Genomic DNA, 14,198 nt, shown 5'->3' with positions numbered 1-14,198 from the left:
CCAAGACAACGCAGGTGTGTCTTCAGGACAAGTCTCTGAATGTCCTTGAGTGGTCCAGCCAGAGCCCAGACTTGAACCAGAAAGAACATCTCTGGAGAGACCTGAAAATAGCTGTGCAGCAATGCTCCCCATCCAACCTGACAGAGCTTGAGAGGATCTGCAGAGAAGAACAACAAAGTACTGAGTAAAGGGTCTGAATACTTATGTAAATGTGATATTTCTGTTTTTTATTTTTAATAAGTTAGCAAAAATGTCTAAAACCCTGTATTGTGTGTAGATTGATGAGGGGAAAAATGTAATACATTTTCCAATAAGGCTGTAACCTAATAAATGTGGAAAAAGTAAAGGGGATTGAATACTTCCTGAAGGTACTGTATGTTGGTCTATTGTACTTCAAACAATGTGTATGCAGGTTGCTTAATATTCAAACCGCAGACAGACCCAAGAGAAGAAGAGGCGGGGGGGGGGACAAACCTGGTAGCTGGCTAGGGACAATGGTAGACAGTGTCCTTGGCCCCCGCCTGTAGAGCACTTTTCCCGTAGTTCTGTTAACGGCGGCAAGGACAGATGTTCGGCAGGCTTCAGTGAAAGACACTGGGTGCTAGCTAGTTAGCTAGCTAACTAGTACTCCAGTACACAGAAGGTGGGATAAGTAGCTAGCTAGCTAGCTAACGATAGCAAGAAATCAATAGACAGTGTTCTTTGCCTCTGCCTGTCGGCCACTGCTTTCCCGGAGTTATGTTGACGATGGTGGGGGGGCATCAGGAACACCCCAAATTGCGGGCCGCAGTCCCACACTATTGGCAAGAAACGCGCAGTAGTACGCACACCACAGTCCTTGTCCATTGCCAGTCAACGATGCTCTTTTAAGAGCCACCTAATAATTTAAAATAAGCACACAACGTGCGGGCCAGTGTGTGTGTATCGGGAGAGGGGGGTGTCAAAACTATACATGAAAGAAAATGGTCAAAATGTCTCCTCGCAGAGGCGAACCCAAGACCTTAAGACGTTAACGCTTACGCTACAAACCCTGCCATGAACGCATTATCTTGACACTATTTAAATGGACATTCTGGTGATGACAGGAAGCGTTTGATGTTGTTCATTCACTCAGTACTAATTGAATGTTTTCTTGGTTGGTTAAAACTTCTTATGTATCAGGACGCTAGCGTCCCACCTCGACAACTTCTGGTGAAATTACAGAGCGCCAAATTCAAATTAAATTACTATAAATATTTAACTTACATGAAATCACAAGTGCAATACATCAAAATAAAGCTTAACTTGTTGATAAAACCTCTTGATGCGACCCATCCCGGATCCGGGATCGTGACTACGGCTCAAGCTCATTACCATAACGCAAAATGCAAAAAAATATTCTTAGAAATATTTAACCTCCACACATTAACAAGTCCAATAGCTCAAATGAAAGATAAACACCTTGTTCATCTACCCAGCAAGTCAGATTTCTAAAATGTTTTACGGCGAAAACATAGCACATATTTATATTAGATCACCACCGAAACAAAAGACGAGAGGCAGCCATTTTGTCCCAGAAAATATAAAATTATAAAAGCAGGATTAAAAAATAAATCATTCACTAACCTTTTGAAAATCTTCATCAGATGACAGTAACAGTACATGTTACACAATAAAATAAAAAAATTCAATAATATGCCATTTATATCCATAAATCTCTGTTTACAATGACGACATTTTCAAAAAATGCTACTCAAATGTCCGGAGAAATGATGATAGCTCCGACAGATAACGTCAGATAACAAGCAATAAACATGACTAAATATACATGTTCTACATATAGTTACAAAGATACACTTCTTAATGCAACCGCTGTATTACATTTATTTTTAATGTTACAGAATTCGTTCACTGGGCTATACAATGAGACGGCGCTCAGATATTAGCAGTATGTCTCCTCTACGTTTGGAGTCCACAGAAACCCAAAATAACCACATAAATATTCCCTTACCTTTGATGTTCTTCGATCAGAAGACGTAGAAGGAGTCATACTTACCCAATACATCGTTTGGTTTCAAGTTGTGTGTCTCTGTATTAGCAAATGCTAACAGCTTCAGCTGAAATGCACCCAAAATGACTTCTGGTCCCGCACTCTTGCGCATCAAAACTTCAAAATTACATATTATATGTCGACTAAACTGGTCAAACTATGTGCAGAATCGAGCTTTATGATGTTTTTAACATGTAAAACAATGATCAGCGCGAACAGACAAAACCGACTTCAATTGGTGTTTCTTGGAAAAGAAAGTGCCCCAAATCGTCCGCGCGCAATAGAGTGCATGTATTTGAGAGTGACCCGAACGTTTTAGCCCGCCAAAGGACGAGGGCTCGCGAGATTCTCACAATGAACGCGCCATTTGAAAGCAGACATCGCGCTGAACAAATACATACTGTTCCCAGATCGGTAGCTGCCTGGGAAGGTTGGGGGCGATGACGTCAAAAATGACCCAACTTTTCTCTTGACAAGAGAGAGTTTTGGAGAAAGGCTGCCCTGAGAGTTCTGCTTTACATACAGACATAATTTAAACGGTTTTAGAAACTTTAGAGTGTTTTCTATTCAATAATTATTATTATATGCATATATTAGCAATTTTGGGAAAAATATTTTCAGTTTACTATGGGCACGCACTTCCTCCAAAGGGGGCAGTAATTCAGCCCTATCTCCAAGAGGTCCAGCCGCTGTGTCAAATTTCACAAATGCTTTACGGCAAAAGCAAACCATGCGATTATCTGAGGACAGCGCTCAGCAGACAAAACATTACATACAGTTACCAGCCAAGTAGACTAGTCACGAAAGTCAGAAATAGCAATACAATTAATCACTTACCTTTGATGATCTTCGTATGGTTGCCCTCAGAAGAGTACTTGGATGGCGACTTCAGGTTTTCAGGAATACATTGAAAATCAACTTGACACTGTCAATCAGTCAGCGCAAATCTGGATTATAATAACAAGAAGACAATTGCACTGACAGAGGAGTGAGAGTACTGAATAAATGCATAAAGTAAGGGCTGTAATGTTAGCTCGCTACATTGCTTGGCAAGCCAGATTGACTAGTGTATGGAGTAACGTTAGCATTAGATGAGCAATGCCCATTGCTTCTATTATACATTAGCAGCATGGCAGTTTCCCAAAGTATGGTGTTGACTAACTTTACTTACTAGCTAGCTAGCTGTGCTTTGTGGAAGAAAGTTTATTTAACTGACTTGCCTAGTTAAATAAAGGTTAAATAAATACTTTTTATTTTATTTTTAAGATTAAGTTGTGCTGGTGCATTGCGATCTGTCCATATGGATAATGTTACAGCCTTGTTGGCTTGTAGCTAGCTAGCTAACGTTACTGGCTAGCAGCCAAGGATGTTTGCTATCTTATTTGTTTGTGCTCTGATTACACACAACTGTCAAGGCCAACAGTTTACACAGGTGACTTCAGCCATGTGAAATCCTTCCAAAGCAAAATATAGCTAGCTTCCTTTGCTTGTGCCTTGCCTCTCATCCGACTGGTGTTAACTAGCTACTAGCACTGTTGCTGTGCAACCCAATTGTTTTGGTCCGGTTTTAGAACTCTGAGATTTGGCTAAAAAGATGTTAGCATTGTCAGAAATGCTACAAAAGGGTAGCACATCTCTGGTTCTTAATGGACAGAAATGAGCACATGAGAGTGACAAATTAAAAATGTAATCAAACCTGTTGCCCCTACAAACTTATTGATTCCGAAAGGTGGCAAGTCTAATGGTCACTTTATAGACGCTATAATCTTGTTCTTAACCGAATATATCGAGCTAGGTCGGGTAAGAAATTGCTTCTTTTTTTTTACTAATGCTAATGACCCTGTTAAAAATGTGGTATGTGGTTCTCAGTAACGCCCGGGCAGCTCATGTCGAGAGGAGGGGAGTGTGTTATGTACCTCCAATCAAATTGATTTGCAAATGATAATCATCATTGGTGTCATATTGGCTTAGATACAGTATGATAGTAGGGAGATTTTGAATTTCACATTGAGCTTCAACCAATGCATATACTATTGTGCGAGCATTAGCATTCCTGGAATGGATCACTGTTAAATCAATACCCTATAACAGCATGTAGGAGAGGGCTTTCAACAACGGGTCAATGGACACTAGCATAATACAATGGGCTAAGCGCCTAAATGAACGGTGGGGCTCCGTAGAAGCTGGTTAAGGAGCATTTAGCAACATATTAATGCTGCCTGCCATCCTTTGTATTTTTGGTCACTACAGACCAAATGAAAGCCAAACCGACAGAGTCATTTGTTACCAGTCAGTTTGCTCCCAGAGGTCCAATTCTAAATTCAATTCTACCCAGAGCTAATCACTTCAAGACCCCCTCAGATGCAAACAGCTTTTCCCCCCAATTAAGAAGCCTTTTGAAAATGTCTCAATGACTTCCGATTTTAAAAGCATTTCCCTTACTGTAATCCAAAACTCTATGCTCTGATACAAAAATTGTATCATAAACCATGAGACTTACATTGTATGTCAGCATGTATTCAATCTTAGAACTGACCTAATCATCACATTTGTCTGAAAAAGCATATAACAGCATGCTTTTCGATCAATTATTCAATGTAAATAGAAAAAAAGCCTCCAGGATCAGTTACTGTAAACATGCCCATCTTTCTTTGTTGAAAATGAAAGGGCTTGGGCTTGAGAGGAGCACTTAAACTGAGCAACAAATAAGCATTCAGTGCACATGAGATGCCTTCAACACTTAAATGACCCTACTGGACCAATAAGTCTCTCCCCAGAGGTACTGGCTGATGGAGAAAGTGCGGGGTGTTGGAGGGTGGGTGAGGGTGTTATTTTAGATGGGGATTAGTGCCCACATTTAAAAAATACTATAGTGTATACTATGGTAGGTATGTCTCAAAAACATTACAGTGAATACTGAATAATTTACTGTAATATACTTTAGTATACTGTAGTATTTACAGTTTACTCTAGTATAAATACTGTAGTAAAAAAAATAGTATATACTATTTTAATTACTGCAGTGTTTTTGCGGACTGTATTATACTGTAGTATTTACTATAGTGTTCTTGCCAACTGTAGTGCGGTATACTTATAAGGCACGAGGGCGTGTGGCATATGGTCAATATACCATGGCTAAGGGCTGTTCTTATGCGCGACAGATGCAGCCCTTAGCCATGGTATATTGGCCATATACCCCAAACCAGAGAAGTACCATATTGCTATTATAAACTGGTTACCAACTTTATTAGAGCAGTAAAAATAAATATGTTTGTATTACCCTTGATATACCACGGCTTTCAGCCAACCAGCATTCTGGGCTCGAACCACCCAATTTACAATGTAGTATTTACTGTAGTGTTTTTGGGGACATTACTGTAGTATTTATTCAAGTGTTTTTTGTTTTATTGTCTTTGACATAGAAGTGGAGGGCTTTCTCTGTGAGGAAACCTACTGGAGAAATACCAAAAGAGCAAATGTTCCATAACCTGTGTCTACTGTAGGTAGGACTGGGTTCTGAACGGAGAGTTCAGAGCTTCTGCTATTTTCTATAACCATAGGGAACACAATATATGGTCGATACTCCGCACGTAGGTTTCTCACTTACGGGTGGCACAAATTGGGATATGGAGGGGAATGGGCAGGGTGTACTACATCCAAATTAAATACTGTAGTATTTACTATCGTTAAGAAAAGTGTTGTGTATTTACAAAATACTACACATGATTGAGGGATACTACAGTGTGTAGTATAGTATCCTACAGTATATTACAGTTTACTACAGAATTCTACAGTAAGAACTGTAGTATTCTATAGTAAACTGTAGTATTTTGTTATGTGGGAGGCGTGTCAGAAAACACTACATTTACACAAAGCGACACTCTCCCCCTGTGACCTACTGCACTTGCTTCTATAGGAAGCTTTTAGCAATGCTGATAAGGAACAATCAAATACATGATCAATGATTTATTTTGCCAGGTTAGCCTTAAAATATGCTCTCCTGACAAAAGGAATATAGATACAACATCAAATATAATGTACAGTATATTTAATTGTTCTTCATCTGTGAAAACAGTGGGTAGAAAGTGTATTCATCGGCTCACTAAAGGCATCTGCATGCTTCCCATCCGAAACAGTTCGTTACAGTTTCAGCATATACTGTATAATGACAACATTTTGATCGTTTTAGTCTTCGGCAAGGTTTTTTTTCAGCTGTTCGTGCACATACACATTGTTTTCAAGGCAGGCCGAATTTCGGTAGCCGAAGCCTACACCCCTACATCGGTCATTGGTCAACAGTAGTGATTCTTCAATAAAGTGTTTGTTGTCATTCAGCGACTCATTTTCATGCACATTTTTTCACTTGAGAAATACTCCATCCAAATACTTAGGTGTACACTTTTGCGGCTAAAAAGTAATGATAACTTTCCTGAGTTATCTTAGATTGGTTCTGACTATTGTGAGGAAGTGGTTACCGTGGACAAACAAAACCATTGTCTCTGTTTTTGTTCTCATTTTTCAAGCGAATGTCTTTTAAGGGAGTCTGTGAGCATGCTCTATCTGTTGCCCTAGCCGAGTTTGGCTAGGCGCCAGCCGAACCGAAGCGTACGGAAGGAAGCCTTTAGACACTCTATCTCAGCTCATCTTACAGTAACACAGTAGGAGTTGTGGACCAAATGAAAAATAGACTGTTCCCGACAATGCAATTGACTCTCGCCCATTTCCCTATTTTCTTGTCACTCTAACCCCTTCATTTTATTAGATAGGCCAAATTCCATCAACAGAGATCCAGCTCTGTAATTACAAAGAGCTCTTCACAACTGCAATATCCATTAGAATGATCTCTCAAATTAGCCTCCATTATTTCAACTCACAGAGGATTACATGGACAGTATCAATTCATTTTTCACATACCAACTACTGCAGAATGATCAGGGTTGGAAAGACACTATGATCAGCTCTGTCTGTTGTGGGTAATGGTTTCACATAATGGTTGGTCCATTTAAACGAGACCAGTCCAGTTCAAAACAACGGAACTACTGGTAAAGTTTTGCGCCTTTCAACATTACATCATGCCGGTCAAAACCGCAAGCCTCGTTCACAGCAGATAGATAAACCACATTATTCATATGAAAGTATGTGCCACCACACAACAAGCCAACCATCAAAGATTTGATGCAACAGGACATGACAGGCCAACAGAGCTTCATTGACGGCCTGGCTGACACACCTACCACGGCATCAAAGGAAGTGTCCTAATCACCGTGTCAGATTACCTAGCCAGCCCTACTGTATCACTTCACTGAAAGACTCTTTCTGCTGTACATTAGGAGCACTGCCGTATTTAGGCTAGATCAGATTGAGGAGATAGGGGTCAAAGGTTTGCATGAATCACATGCAAAAACCTATCCATCCCACCTCCCACAGTGTCAGACACGAGGTGCAAGGTTCAGCAGATGATCGTTCAGAAGATGATAAGAATGATGCTAAATGGTTTTCACGTTAAAGATGCAAATAGGACTGTCATGTTGGGGTAATGTCGTTTACGAAAGCTCAATCAGGAAGGCCGCTCTGAACGCTCGTTTAACTTCATCAAGTAAGCACAACCTCAATCACTTATTTTCCTATTATATGGGCATAGTGGGAATGAATACATCAGCATAGCATCTTGCTTCTTCTCTTCTTTCCTATTAGCCATGTTTGGAAGGTCATTCACCTATTTTCCCAATAGACCTCTAAGCACGGCACGATCGTTGCTGTTCAATCTACTGCATGGGCTCACTCTTGCAATTATCACCTTCCTCTCAACCAATGGGCATATATCTTGGGGTATATTTATATGTCAACATACCCTTGTTCTCTCTCTTGCTGTTTTTTAGCAACAGTTGTTGACGACCATCTTCCTCCCCACCACCACCGGCTATAACAACCTTAAGCTCTGTCATTGGAACTCCTTTCCCCCAGCGGGTGGTTTTGATGCCAGCGGCCCAGCAAAGGGCTACCTGTCATCAGCATCTGGCTCCGAGGAGCATTCATTGGAAACGAGGCCATACCCCCAAACGATTTAATTAAACTCCATATTGCTTTCCATCTCCGTTGTTCGTTCAGATAATCCTGTAGTCGAACTATAGAAGGGTCAGTCACTGATGTCTAATCCAGAATCCAGTTTAACCTCCAACAAAGCAGTCAACAGGTTTAGCGGTCACCATTCAAAGTAAATGCAGTCTTTGGGGGCAATCCGTGTCCAGAAATCCTTAAAGACCGTTTTACGACAAGGCAACAGCCAAAACCAAGGTTTAATAGCCAAAATGCTCTTTGCCTGATTTAACTCAGAAAAACTCATCTTAGTCTTCCTCCAAATAATGAAACCGTTTTGTGATCCCATCAGAGCAGTAGGCTTAGGAGGTTATGATTAGAAACATTGTTCGAGTGGATTTACTTTGAGTTAATGAAAGGAATTAAAGGCATACACAGGAAACAACACAGCTGTTCTCTGAATAGGAGGACATGATCGAACCACATCAAGTAGTTAGTGAGTCCGGGAGAAGGGAACGCAAATTACTGTGGAGGAGTGAATCCAACCCACAAACCCAGATTACAGAAAAAAAATGACTACCGTATCATATTGTGCAAAAACTATTCTACGCAATTAAATAGTGACATGTCAAGTATAAACACAGACCCAAAAAGCCCCATATCTATGTGATAATAAGAATGGACACTCATAAGAGGAGTGAAACTATAACTCTGTGACTCGTCATAACCATCACATAACCCTCCATACAAACAAAGGCTTTATCAATGGAGTCTGCAATGACAGATGTGTCCATTCTCATGTGCTTTCCCTCTGGGGGGAGAAGTGGGAGGTCTGGGCAACTACTATCTGATCTGCCACATCCACTCTGACAAACTGATGCGCACTGTTGTTCACAAACACACCCACATGATCCACTTCACCTCTCCAACCCTTATGGCTTGTCTATGTTCATTTTTCTATAAATACATGCGTAAAAATACTATAATGCTTCAAAAATGACTATGCATTTGTTCAAATTATACAGAATAATTTCTAAATGAACACTATGGATCCAATAGTGGATCTTAAAATCAAAGAAAAAAAAATATAACATGTCACATTACTAAATTCACAGGTCATGAGTACATTTGGCACTCTGCGCATCATTATGCATGGATGCACACTTGTATGTTGAATAATTCACGTCAGATTACATAACATGCATAATACAAACTGCTGCCTGCTCTCAAGACGTTTTATAAACTAGTACATACCTTCTACTGACTGGCAGACTTCAGGCTGCTTGGAAAATAATTTGGGGAAGCCCCTCCCAAGAGTTTCAGTTCAGTTCTTCAGCTTTAGGATCTCACCAAACAGAGACATTTCAAGTAGCCAAAACATTATAGTTATGCACATTATCCTTGTGATACGTTTCTGTACAAATGATAAGACATAATTAAAAGGTTGTCAAATGATGTATTCCAATGTGTTAACGTATAGAAGATCATCCCATTTTTAAGCCCCACATTAGCATTACACAGATGCTTGATAAAGCAAGACTCACCTAAAAGTGTTCACACTGTCCCATGTGCAGACAACTGTTACTGTATAGTTATCTTAAAAAGACACGATTCCCTTCTTCCACAGTCCCAGTAATAGACTCCACCTTTCAAAGTCCCTGTGTCAGTAACTGGTCTAAACCCCCCCCCACATCCCCTGGTTGTTAGTGTGGGCCAGTCCTGGTGCTCCAGCCTCCATCCCTCTCTCAGAGCAGAGCAGAGTGAGTTGAGCCCAGCCTCCCTTTGCCCAGCAGAGTGCCTCCCTCCCTCCCTGCTTCCCTGCCTGCCAGCTTACTTCCCCCACGCAGCAGTTGCTAGGCGATTACTCTACTCCTCCAATCATCATGCGCTCCTGAGTGGACGCTCGGTCCATCGCAGCGCCACACAGCTACAGTACACTACGCACACGCAGCGCAGACACAGTTCTACTGTAACTTGCTCACGTGGTCCCAAAAGGCAGGGACAAACGGGAGCTTTACTCGATTATTTAACCGATTAAAGTCGTACTTACACAGAAAATACAGATGTGTACCCTAAGTGCCATCTAACCTTGAAATGTGAACACATAAGACTGGAACACTGATTCGGAAGAACACTCGTCATAGTACCTTTTCATGCAGTTATCCTTCAATTTGACACCTGCTCAACTTGAAGATTTCATTATTTCATATTGACATTGGAATTGTTGTTTTATATGCTGTGGTTCATCCACTTTGTATGCAACAACTGTACATCTCTCTTGTTGAGAGTGACGTCTAAATTCCAACGTACCAATGGTTAATGAAGGCATATTACATTTACAGCACCCAACTTTCCTTTTCGCACGCAGGGCATTCGTGAAATTGACGAATTATTCCAAATTGCATGTTCAAACCTACAGTTGAAACTAAACTGATCGGACAGTATGGTATTGTCCAGGCACACTGGGCCTGCAGCAGGGTATTACGGGACATTACATCCAGAGCAAAGCAGAAAGCCAACCGCAGTAATAGCTTTTTGGACTCAGGAATCGCTCTTGTTCTCCTATTATCCAGGGGTGGCAGGGTGGCATACAAGGAGCATTATTTAAGGCCCTGAATCCTTTCTCCTCTATTTCGTGAGTTCTGACCCCGAAACGTTCCGTACATTCAGTACCCCTGGTTCTATTACTTAGCCTCTCTGCATTACATCAAGGACAGTGTGCAGATGGAATCTTATCTTTGACCTTCCTACTGATTACAGCCACACAGGTATGCAGCTTTTATCTCTGTTCTGGCCTTGTAACCAACAGCCACACGGCATCCAATAAGTGTTTTTGACAATATTGTTAGGTAGTAACATATTTACAATCTGTCACGTCTGCTCCTCCCCTCCAGCGTACGATGTTGCCAGTATACTAACCACGGGTCCTGGGATGCATCATTACGCACACCTGGCATTCATCATTACGTGCACCTGTGAATCATCATGATTCACACCTGGACTCCATTACCTTCCTAAATTCCTGCCCTTTACATGTCACTCTCACATGTTCACTCACCAGGTTGGTATTGTTCTTGTTTATCGGCGTACTGCCTTATGTTAGTGTCGTGTTCTGGGTTTTGTTGTTTTATTAAAACGTTTCACCTGCTTCTGACTCACCGCCACATCATTACAGAATACCAACTCAAAATATGGAAGCAGCAGGACAACTGGACATCTCCCAGACGATCAATGAACAAGGTGACCTTCTTCGTCAACACCATGATCAGCTGGCTCAACTGGGGACGGCCATGGAAGATGTTCTCCGCAGTCTACAACGTCTCAACAGCGGAGGACATTCTAGAGACAGTCTACCCGACGAGTCCGCACACCAGCCCATCCAGCAACCCGCTCAGGTCAGCGATGCCCGTCTATCCCTCTCTGAGAAATATGACGGGACACCATCCAAATGCCGTGGCTTCCTCCTTCAGTGCTCCCTCTATTTCACACGTCAGATGGGAGCCCCCACCACCGAGAGGACTAAGGTTATTTCTCTGCTGACTGGGCGGGCCTTGGAATGGGCCGTCTGGGAGAGAGGAGAGGAGGAGCTTGAGTCTTATGAGGGGTTCATGGCTCTGTTTAAATGTATTTTCAATCCTCCCGCAGAGGGCAGAGAGGGAGGTAAGCGTCTGCTTCAGCTCCAGCAGGGGAATCAGACGGCTGCTGAGTATGTGCTTACCTTCCGGACAGTATCAGCTTCCAGTGGCTGGAATGAGCCGGCTCTGAGCACGTTATTTAGAAGAGGTCTGCGCGAGGAGGTCCAGACGGAACTGGCCTGCCGAGATGACAACCTCACTCATTGCTATGGCCATCCGTCTGGATAACCTCCTCTGGGCGCGTCGGCATCCCCATCGCTTCTCTCCCTCCTTCGGCGAGTGTTCGGGATCAGAGCCTGAACCCATGGCGGTAGGGGTCACACGCCTTCCCGCGGAGGAATGACGCAGACGGATCCAGCTGAGGCTCTGTCTGTACTGTGCCCAGGGAGGGCACAAGCACCAGTGGTGTCTGTTACTTCAGAATCTGGGATCCATTAGAGCAGAGGGACGGTCACGTGGTGTTACATCCCCTGGACCAGGAGTGAGTATTCCATCTACTGCTCTTCCTGTTAGACTCTTTTTAGTACCCATCACTCTGGCTGCCTGTCCCTCATGCCCTGTGTCTTTATGGATCAGATCTTTGCCTCCTCTCTCAATATTACTACCTACCTGTTCTCCTCTCCATTTACGGTTCAAGGTCTAGGAACCGGAACCATCACACACATCACCCAACCACCCATCCTCACTGTGGAGCCCAATCACCAGGAAAACATTGCCTTCATCACCAGTGCACCAGTTCACAAGATCATCCTCGGCCTACCTTGGCTTCAGCGCCATAACCCTACCATCTCATGGTCGAGGATGAGAATCACCGACTGGTCACCTGAATTCCGGGAAGACCTTCTTTCCTGTCCCCTGTCGTTCCACGTCGGTTGAGAGTCCTGTGGTTGCCCTCCACCCCAACATCCCGGAGGAATATCAGGATCTAAGGGAGGTATTCTCCAAGACCCGCGCTCCCTCCTCATCGCCCCCGGAGTGCCTACAATCTCATTTGCTTCTGGGAGGGGAATGAGTGGAAGGCGGTGTTCAAATCAAATCAAATGAAAGTTTATTTGTCGCGTGCGCTGAATACAACAGGTGTAGACCTTACAGTGAAATGCTTACTTACAGGCTCTAACCAATAGTGCAAAAAAGGTATTCGGTGAACAATAGGTAGGTAAAGAAATAACAGTAAAAAGACAGGCTATATACAGTAGCGAGGCTATAGAAGTAGCGAGGCTACATATAGACACCGGTTAGTCACGCTGATTGAGGTAGTATGTACATGTATATATGGTTAAAGTGACTATGCATATATGATAAACAGAGAGTAGCAGTAGCATAAAACGAGGGGTTGGCGGGTGGTGGGACACAATGCAGATAGCCCAGTTAGCCAATGCGCGGGAGCACTGGTTGGTCGGCCCAATTGAGGTAGTATGTACATGAATGTATAGTTAAAGTGACTATGCACGATGTCTGGTCAATATGAGTATTTGGTTATGCCCTTTGGCTTAGCCAATGCTCCGTCAGGGTTCCAGGCATTTGTCAACGAGGTGTTCGGGGACATGCTCGGACGTCAGGTGAGTGTGTACATCGATGACATCCTGATCTTCTCGACCAACCTGGAGGATCACATCACTCACGTTCGAGCAGTCCTGGAATGCCTCTTGGCTAACCACCTGTTCGTCAAGGCGGAGAAGTGCCAATTCCACCACAGGGCTGTCTCCTTCTTGGACCTCCAAATCGGGGGGTGAGGATGGAGGACAAGAAGGTAGATGCGGTAAGGTCATGGCCAGTTCCAACCACCATCAAGAGATTACAACGTTTTTGGGGATTTGCCAAATTTTACCCCGCCGCTTCATCAGGAACTTAAGCACCGTCACCACCCCTCTCACCTCCCTCCTCAACGGTGGGCCTCGTAGGTTGTTTTGGTCTCCAGTAGCCGATGAGGCCTTTCGTCTCCTCAAGGGGCGTTTCCCCCCCCCCAGCCCCCTCGCTAAAACACCCAGATTCCACGCTACCATTTGTGGTTGAGGTAGACGCATCGGAGGTGGATGTGGGGGCAGTTTTGTCACAAAGACAGCGGGACACCCTAAAATTGTATCCTTGTGCTTTCTGGTCCAAAAAAATATCCACCGCAGAGAGAAATTACGATGTCGGTAATCGGGAGCTCTTGGCGGTGAAGTTGGCATTAGAGGAGTGGAGACACTGGCTGGAGGGTGTCAAGGAACCATTCATCATCCTCACCGACCATCGAAACCTTGAGTACACACGGACAGCGAGGAGACTGAATCCGCTCCAAGCCAGGTCCTTTTTCTTTTTCACCAGGTTCAACTATCGCCCAGGTTCTAAGAACATCAAGGCCAATGCTCTGTCCCATATCTACAATTTGGGAGAGGCTCCTGTCCAGAGGGCACCCGTAATCCCATACTCCCGAGTCATGGGTCCAGGTGTTTGGGACGTAGATGTGGACATCCTCCAAGCTCTAGAGAGGGAGCCTGCACCCCGGAATTGTCCTC

General features: G+C 43.3%; 1 protein-coding gene and 1 non-coding gene across 4 annotated transcripts in view; both read right to left on the bottom strand.

Moving 5' to 3' along the window:
* The window catches only part of rapgef4a (Rap guanine nucleotide exchange factor 4a), a 78,932-nt gene that overhangs the window by 25,899 nt on the left and 38,835 nt on the right, over nt 1–14,198 (bottom strand). Inside the window, exons 1-2 of one of the 3 annotated variants that reach the window (XM_029623422.2) lie at nt 9,610–9,777; nt 9,320–9,479 (exon numbers count right to left, since the gene is read on the bottom strand). The exons of the other annotated variants lie outside the window; for them this stretch is intronic. The gene's annotated coding sequence lies outside the window, so the exon portion shown is untranslated. Of the gene's footprint in view, nt 1–9,319; nt 9,480–9,609; nt 9,778–14,198 lie in introns of those variants that run through there. 3 annotated transcript variants of the gene reach the window in all.
* Nucleotides 5,457–5,511, bottom strand: LOC115131385 (U7 small nuclear RNA). The gene has a single exon (XR_003863952.1). It is a non-coding gene; the product is annotated as a U7 small nuclear RNA (small nuclear RNA).

This window comes from Oncorhynchus nerka, linkage group LG1 (genome assembly GCF_034236695.1).
Source record: "Oncorhynchus nerka isolate Pitt River linkage group LG1, Oner_Uvic_2.0, whole genome shotgun sequence".
Classification (NCBI taxonomy): domain Eukaryota; kingdom Metazoa; phylum Chordata; class Actinopteri; order Salmoniformes; family Salmonidae; genus Oncorhynchus; species Oncorhynchus nerka.
This window is presented reverse-complemented; position numbering and strand designations above follow the sequence as displayed.